Below are 6,000 nucleotides of genomic sequence, written 5' to 3' on the forward strand. Positions count from 1 at the left end.
TTGTTCTTGCAGGACCCCAAACCCTCCTGGTTCCTCCTGACGAGAACTGTTAGGCAAAACGGGTGTTGGGCCAGAATATCTCTAAGCAGCAAATTATTTTGTCCTCCTTGAGCCCAGGCAAGAACTTCGGGGCTCTGGGGCGGCTTGGTCACTCCAGAGACACCAGGCAACTGTTTGCTCAAATCCCTTGGTATGGCCTGTGGGGAAGGGCTGCCCTCGATATGCCAGCAAATTTGGAAAACGTAGCAGTGGCCACAGGACTGGAAAAGGTCATTTTCATTCCAATCCCAAAGAAAGGCAATGCCAAAGAATGCTCAAACTACCGCACAATTGCACTCATCTCACACACTAGTAAAGTAATGCTCAAAATTCTCCAAGCCAGGCTTCAACAATATGTGAACCGTGAACTTCCAGATGTTCAAGCTGGATTTAGATCAAATTGCCAACATCCTCTGGATCATCGAAAAAGCAAGAGAGTTCCAGAAAAACATCTATTTCTGCTTTAGTGACTATGCCAAAGCCTTTGACTGTGTGGATCACCACAAACTGTGGAAAATTCTTCAAGAGATGGGAATACCAGACCACCTGACCTGTCTCTTGAGAAATCTGTATGCAGGTCACGAAGCAACAGTTAGAACTAGACATGGAACAACAGACTGATTCCAAATAGGAAAAGGAGTACATCGAGGCTGTATATTGTCACCCTGCTTATTTAACTTATATGCAGAGTCCATCACGAGAAACGCTGGGCTGGAGGAAGCACAAGCTAGAACCAAGATTGCTGGGAGAAATATCAATAACCTCAGATATGCAGATGACACCACCCTTATGGCAGAAAGTGAAGAAGAACTAAAGAGCCTCTTGATGAAAGTGAAAGAGGAGAGTGAAAAAGTTGGCTTAAAGCTCAACATTCAGAAAACTAAGATCATGGCATCTGATCCCATCACTTCATGGCAAATAGATGGGGAAACAGTGGAAACAGTGGCAGACTTTATTTTTTTTGGTTCCAAAATCACTTCAGATGGTGACTGTAGCCATGGAATTAAAAGACACTTACTCCTTGGAAGAAAAGTTATGACCAACCTAGACAGTATATTAAAAAGCAGCGTCATTACTTTGCCAACAAAGGTCCGTCTAGTTAAGGCTATGGTTTTTCCAGTACTCAAGTATGGATGCAAGAGTTGGACCATAAAGAAAGCTGAGCGAAGAAGAATTGATGCTTTTGAAGTGTGGTGTTGGAGAAGACTCTGGAGAGTCCCTTGGACTGCAAGGAGATCCAACCAGTCCATCCTAAAGGAAATCAGTCCTGAATATTCATTGGAAGGACTGATGCTGAAGCTGTAACTCTAATACTTTGGCCACCTGATGTGAAGAACTGACTCATTTGAAAAGACCCTGATGCTGGGAAAGATTGAGGGCAGGAGGAGAAGGGGACGACAGAGGATAAGATGGTTGGATGGCATCACCGACTCAATGGACATGGGTTAGGGTAAACTCCAGGAGTTGGTGATGGACAGGGAGGCCTGGCGTGCTGCAGTCCATGGGATCGCAAAGAGTTGGACACGACTGAGCGACTGAACTGAATTGAACTTGGTATGGGGACTGGAGGACAGAGGATAGATGTGTTTGTGTCAAAAATTTGCAGTTCTTGGACGCCTAGTGGAGAAGAGGGCTCAGAGGAGCATGACTAAAGTTCAGCCTAGGAGCGTCTTTGTCAGGATCCGGGGGCAGGTGTAGCCCCCACTCCGGGAGGGGCTGGAGAGCTGAGCCATCGGGTCATGTGTGCTGGAGCCCCAACAGAAAGCCCGGACGCCGGAGCTCGGGGGAGCCTCGCCGAGTGGTGTGATGTCACCCGCGTGACTCCATGGAGGGGCCAGCAGATTCTCTGCACGTGGAGCCCCCCTGGACCTGTCCGTGTGCCGGTTCCCTGAGCTGACTTTCTCCTGCATCCTTGATATAAACCACAGCTCACAGTGAGTTCTGTGAGTCCTTCCAGCAAATCACCAGACTCAGAGTGGTTTGAGGGACTCGCTCAAACTATTAACAGCAGTTGGTATCAGAAGTGGATACGTCCTCTGGAGGACTGTTCCCTTCGTTCGTCGTTGGAGTCTGGTCCTCGTGTCTCGATGGTCAGGTGCCCCACCTTGGCACGGCGTGCAGTGGGGCTGGGAGCACGGTCATTGCTGGGAGGTCCTGAAGCTCGGGTCTGGTGACCACCTGACCCCTCTGGACACACACAGTGTTTCACAGTTTGAGGCATATCTGCTGACCACCAGCCACGACTGGTGTCTGCTGATCCTTTCTGGGCTTCTTGCAGAAGGGACCAGGGGGTCATCCATCCTGCCTGTCTCTGTGTTGCCCACACTGGCTTCTCCCGAGGCCACGGCTTCTGTGATGTCCACAGAGAAGGTTCCAGATGCCCCAGGTCCAGACCACTCTGTGGGGGCAGAGACCCTTCTCTTCATATGGGGATTCTCTGCCTCCAGGCAGTTTTTCCAGCTCAGCCTCCTTGCTCCTTAACCTGCAATTCTTCTCTATTTTACACTTCTGGCTACTTTTTATTCACTTCTCCCACCAAACACTGTTTCCAATGCGTAAGTGTGAACTGAAACCCCAATTGGGGGCTAAATATCATCGTTTTGGGAACCAGCTCATGCTAAATAGGGGTTCATGAACATAGAATGTGGGGTTACAAGTAGTGGATTCACATAAATTAAAAAAAATACCACAGGATCTTCCCTTCACGTAATGTCTTTGATCCACAGTCTTGACAGTGTAGGGAAGTGGGCACAATGTAATCAATCTGTTAAAAAATAAAATGACATCATACGAAGTGCCAGATTTGATGAACATCCTGCGTGTTCTTTTATTTTCCCTTTAAAAAATTAACTTCCACAAGGAGAGTAAGGTATTTGCTTTTCTGTATTCACTGTAATATACATCGAACACATATTCAGATATCTGAGAATCACCCAGAAAAAAAAAAAATAGATTGACGCGATAACACAAGATCCAGCAGGCACACGGGGAAGTCTGTGGTTTCGGACCCAGGGAGAGAGTGAGCCGGCCCTGAGGAAATACGCGTCACTGTGGGTGTGAGCACACTGCTGATTCCCAGTACGGACAGTCATCAGTCTTGTTTACGCAGCCACCATCTGTGAACTGCAAACCACTCGTAAAATGCGGCATCTGGTTTCAAATATGAATTATTAGGATTTGAGGTGATTGGTGGCAATTAGCCACACAAGTAGGACACACACACGTGCTTCTGAAAACAGGCTTCAGCAGAGTCCCCCTGAGTCCCAGAGGAGCTTCCACCAAGCCGGATAGCGGAAATGGCTCGGAGAGAGAGGGGTGCCGTGAAGGGTGTCCTAGGGACTCGATTCAGACCAAGGTCATGAAGAACCTACTTCATGGAACGTCCTACCTGGGAATTCTGTGGAAGGAATTTGTTGTAAATCAGGCTGAGAAGGAACATGTTGAAGGCAAGAATATGAAAGACTGTAATCCAAGCAGGCAAGACCAAAAATATATCTTTTTTAGAGACTGTGCACAGAATTCTTGGATCAAGCTATCAACTCAGTGGCTGATTGTAAGACAAACTTCGAGGAGTCTAATTCCTTTCATCACAAAGACACCTGGCCCCCTGCTGCCCTGTGGAACCTCCAACCGCAGTTCTCCATGCACAGAGGAGACCTCAGGCCCTAGGTCCACTCCTGGCCGAAAGGGCCTGGCCGCTCTCTGGAGAGCCCGGGTGGAGGGGAAGGTGGTAAATGTGGAGAGGTTGTTCACTTGGGGGGTGACACTGGCTAAGGTTGACCACCGAGCCAGAAGAGAGCCCCCACCTACCCCTGCCAAGCCTGAACTTCCCGGAGCCCAAGTCTGCAGTGACGAAGTGGATTCCTGCTCTGCTCTGGGAAGAGGCATGAGAGATGTCTACGCCCACCAGCCTCATCTGGAACAGGGCCCAGCAGCAGAGTCTTTCCTTTTGTGTGTGTCGTGGGGCACGGAAGGGTGCAGGGAGAGAGAAAGGGAAAGTATCTGATCCTTGCTCCATCAGGGGGAGTACACGGGTCAGTGGCATTGAGTATATTCACATTGCAGCCCCTCCCCGATCTCCACAGAGTTTCATCTTTCTAAACTGAAATTCTGTCCCCACTGAACACTAACTCCCCTTCCCCGCTCCCCCAGCACCTGGCACCCAGCATTCTATTCTCTGTCTAGGTGAATTCGGCAACCCTAGGGACCTCATCTCAGTGGAATCATACAGTATCTGTCCTTTTGTGACTCTCTTTCTTTTGAGATCCTTTCCTCATGGTTCATCCATGTTGTAGCAGGTGTTAAAACTTTCCTCCTTTTTAAGGCTGAATACTCTTCCATCATATGGATGGACCACCATCCATCCATCGATGGAAATGTCTTGTGTTCCTTCTGTCCTTTTGGCTCTTGCAAAATAATACTGCTATGACCAAGGGTGAGCAAAGATCTAGTCCTGCTTTCAGTTCTTTGGAGCATATCCCCAGAAGTGGAATGGCTGGATCTGCTTCTGCTTTTCTTTTTAATTAAAAAAAAATTATTTACTTATTTTAAATTCTTTTTGGCTGCTCTGGGTCTTTGTCGAGGCACACAGGGCTCTTTGTTGCTGCGCAGGCTTTCTCTAGTTGCGGCAAGTGGAGGCGGCTCACTCGTTAGGATTTGCGTGGGCTTCTCCTTATGGGGGCTTCTGTTTGGAACATGGGCTCTGGGCACCCGAGCTTCAGTTGTTGTGGTGCCCTGGGTCTTTGTCGAGGCACATGGGGCTCTTAGTTGGGATCTTCGAGCACCAGGAGCTGAACCCCATGTCCCCCGCTTTGGAAGGCGGACTCCCAACCACTGGACCACCAAGGAAGCCCTGCTTACGTTTTTAAAGTGGGTCAGCACTGGGTGGGGTAGCCAGGTCGCCTCTGCTCTAAATCCGCACAGCTATGGGATATGGTAAGACGTTGACTTGATTCTCAGCCGTGGAACGGAGTAGTGATAATAGCAGTAATCCCAGGGTTGTTGGGAGAGGTATTTCAAACCCCGGGTTTTGTGCGTTGGCTGGTGCGCGGTGCCCACCGAGCTGTCTGTCGGTTTCACCGTGAAGGCTCAGGGAACTTGGGGAGCCTGCTTCGTCACGTCCACCAGGGGTCGCTGTTGCCCGCGGGGCTGCGTCCTGGCCGCACCGCGCGACCTCTAGCCTCCCGCCTCCATCAGCTCCCACCGTTTGGCTCCTAACTCTCTCTTCTCTCACCGAGTTCCTTTGGCTGCTGCTGCTGCTAAGTCGCTTTAGTCGTGTCCGACTCTGTGCGACCCCATAGACGGCAGCCCACCAGGCTCCCCCGTCCCTGGGATTCTCCAGGCAAGAACACTGGAGTGGGTTGCCATTTCCTTCTCCAGTGCATGGAAGTGAAAAGTGAAAGTGAAGTCGCTCAGTTGTGTCCGACTCTTAGGGACCCCATGGACTGCAGCCCACCAGGCTCCTCCGTCCACGGGATTTTCCAGGCAAGAGCACTGGCGTGGGGTGCCATCGCCTTCTCCGCAGTTCCTTTGGACCCTACAGTTAATGGGCTGCCTGTATCACTGTTTTAACCCAGGAACAAGAAGTCCCCAGTGATCAAGCCAGGTCATCTTTTCTGATTACCCACGCCCCTTCCTCCCGGTGGGGGGTTCCTTCCACAGGAATTTCAGGCCATAGACTAGGCAGATTTTTCTGGACTGACTGATCTCCCCCTGCAGGTAATTACTATGTTTCTTGTTTCCCTCTGCAGGGCTTTTACCAGAGTTAAGTGAGGCTATGCATGGGAAAGTACCTCATAAACGTTTGGGAGGCTGTCCTAAGTCTCAGGCATGGGCCCTAAGGAGTCCTTCCTGGTTGCAACCGCCTTTGGGAGTAATTGCGGTCCCTGAGCAGGAATGGATCCTGTATGTACCCACAGGGTCTGGGCAGACATGGCCCCTGGGACAGAGGCCCTGGGCATG

At 50.2% G+C, this 6,000-nt stretch overlaps 1 protein-coding gene across 4 annotated transcripts in view; it reads right to left on the bottom strand.

Moving 5' to 3' along the window:
- Nucleotides 1-5,253, bottom strand: part of OCM2 (oncomodulin 2) — a 28,708-nt gene extending 23,455 nt beyond the window's left edge. Inside the window, exons 1-2 of one of the 4 annotated variants that reach the window (XR_014072233.1) lie at nt 4,900-5,253; nt 2,838-3,436 (exon numbers count right to left, since the gene is read on the bottom strand). The gene's annotated coding sequence lies outside the window, so the exon portion shown is untranslated. Of the gene's footprint in view, nt 1-2,837; nt 3,437-4,581 lie in introns of those variants that run through there. The other 3 variants (XR_014072234.1, XM_081552913.1, XM_081552912.1) reach the window with 3 other exon arrangements.
- Nucleotides 5,254-6,000: the final 747 nt, after the last annotated feature.

The sequence above is a fragment of the Giraffa tippelskirchi genome, chromosome 13 (assembly GCF_054371585.1).
Source record: "Giraffa tippelskirchi isolate mGirTip1 chromosome 13, T2T-mGirTip1v1.2.pri, whole genome shotgun sequence".
In the NCBI taxonomy this organism is placed as follows: domain Eukaryota; kingdom Metazoa; phylum Chordata; class Mammalia; order Artiodactyla; family Giraffidae; genus Giraffa; species Giraffa tippelskirchi.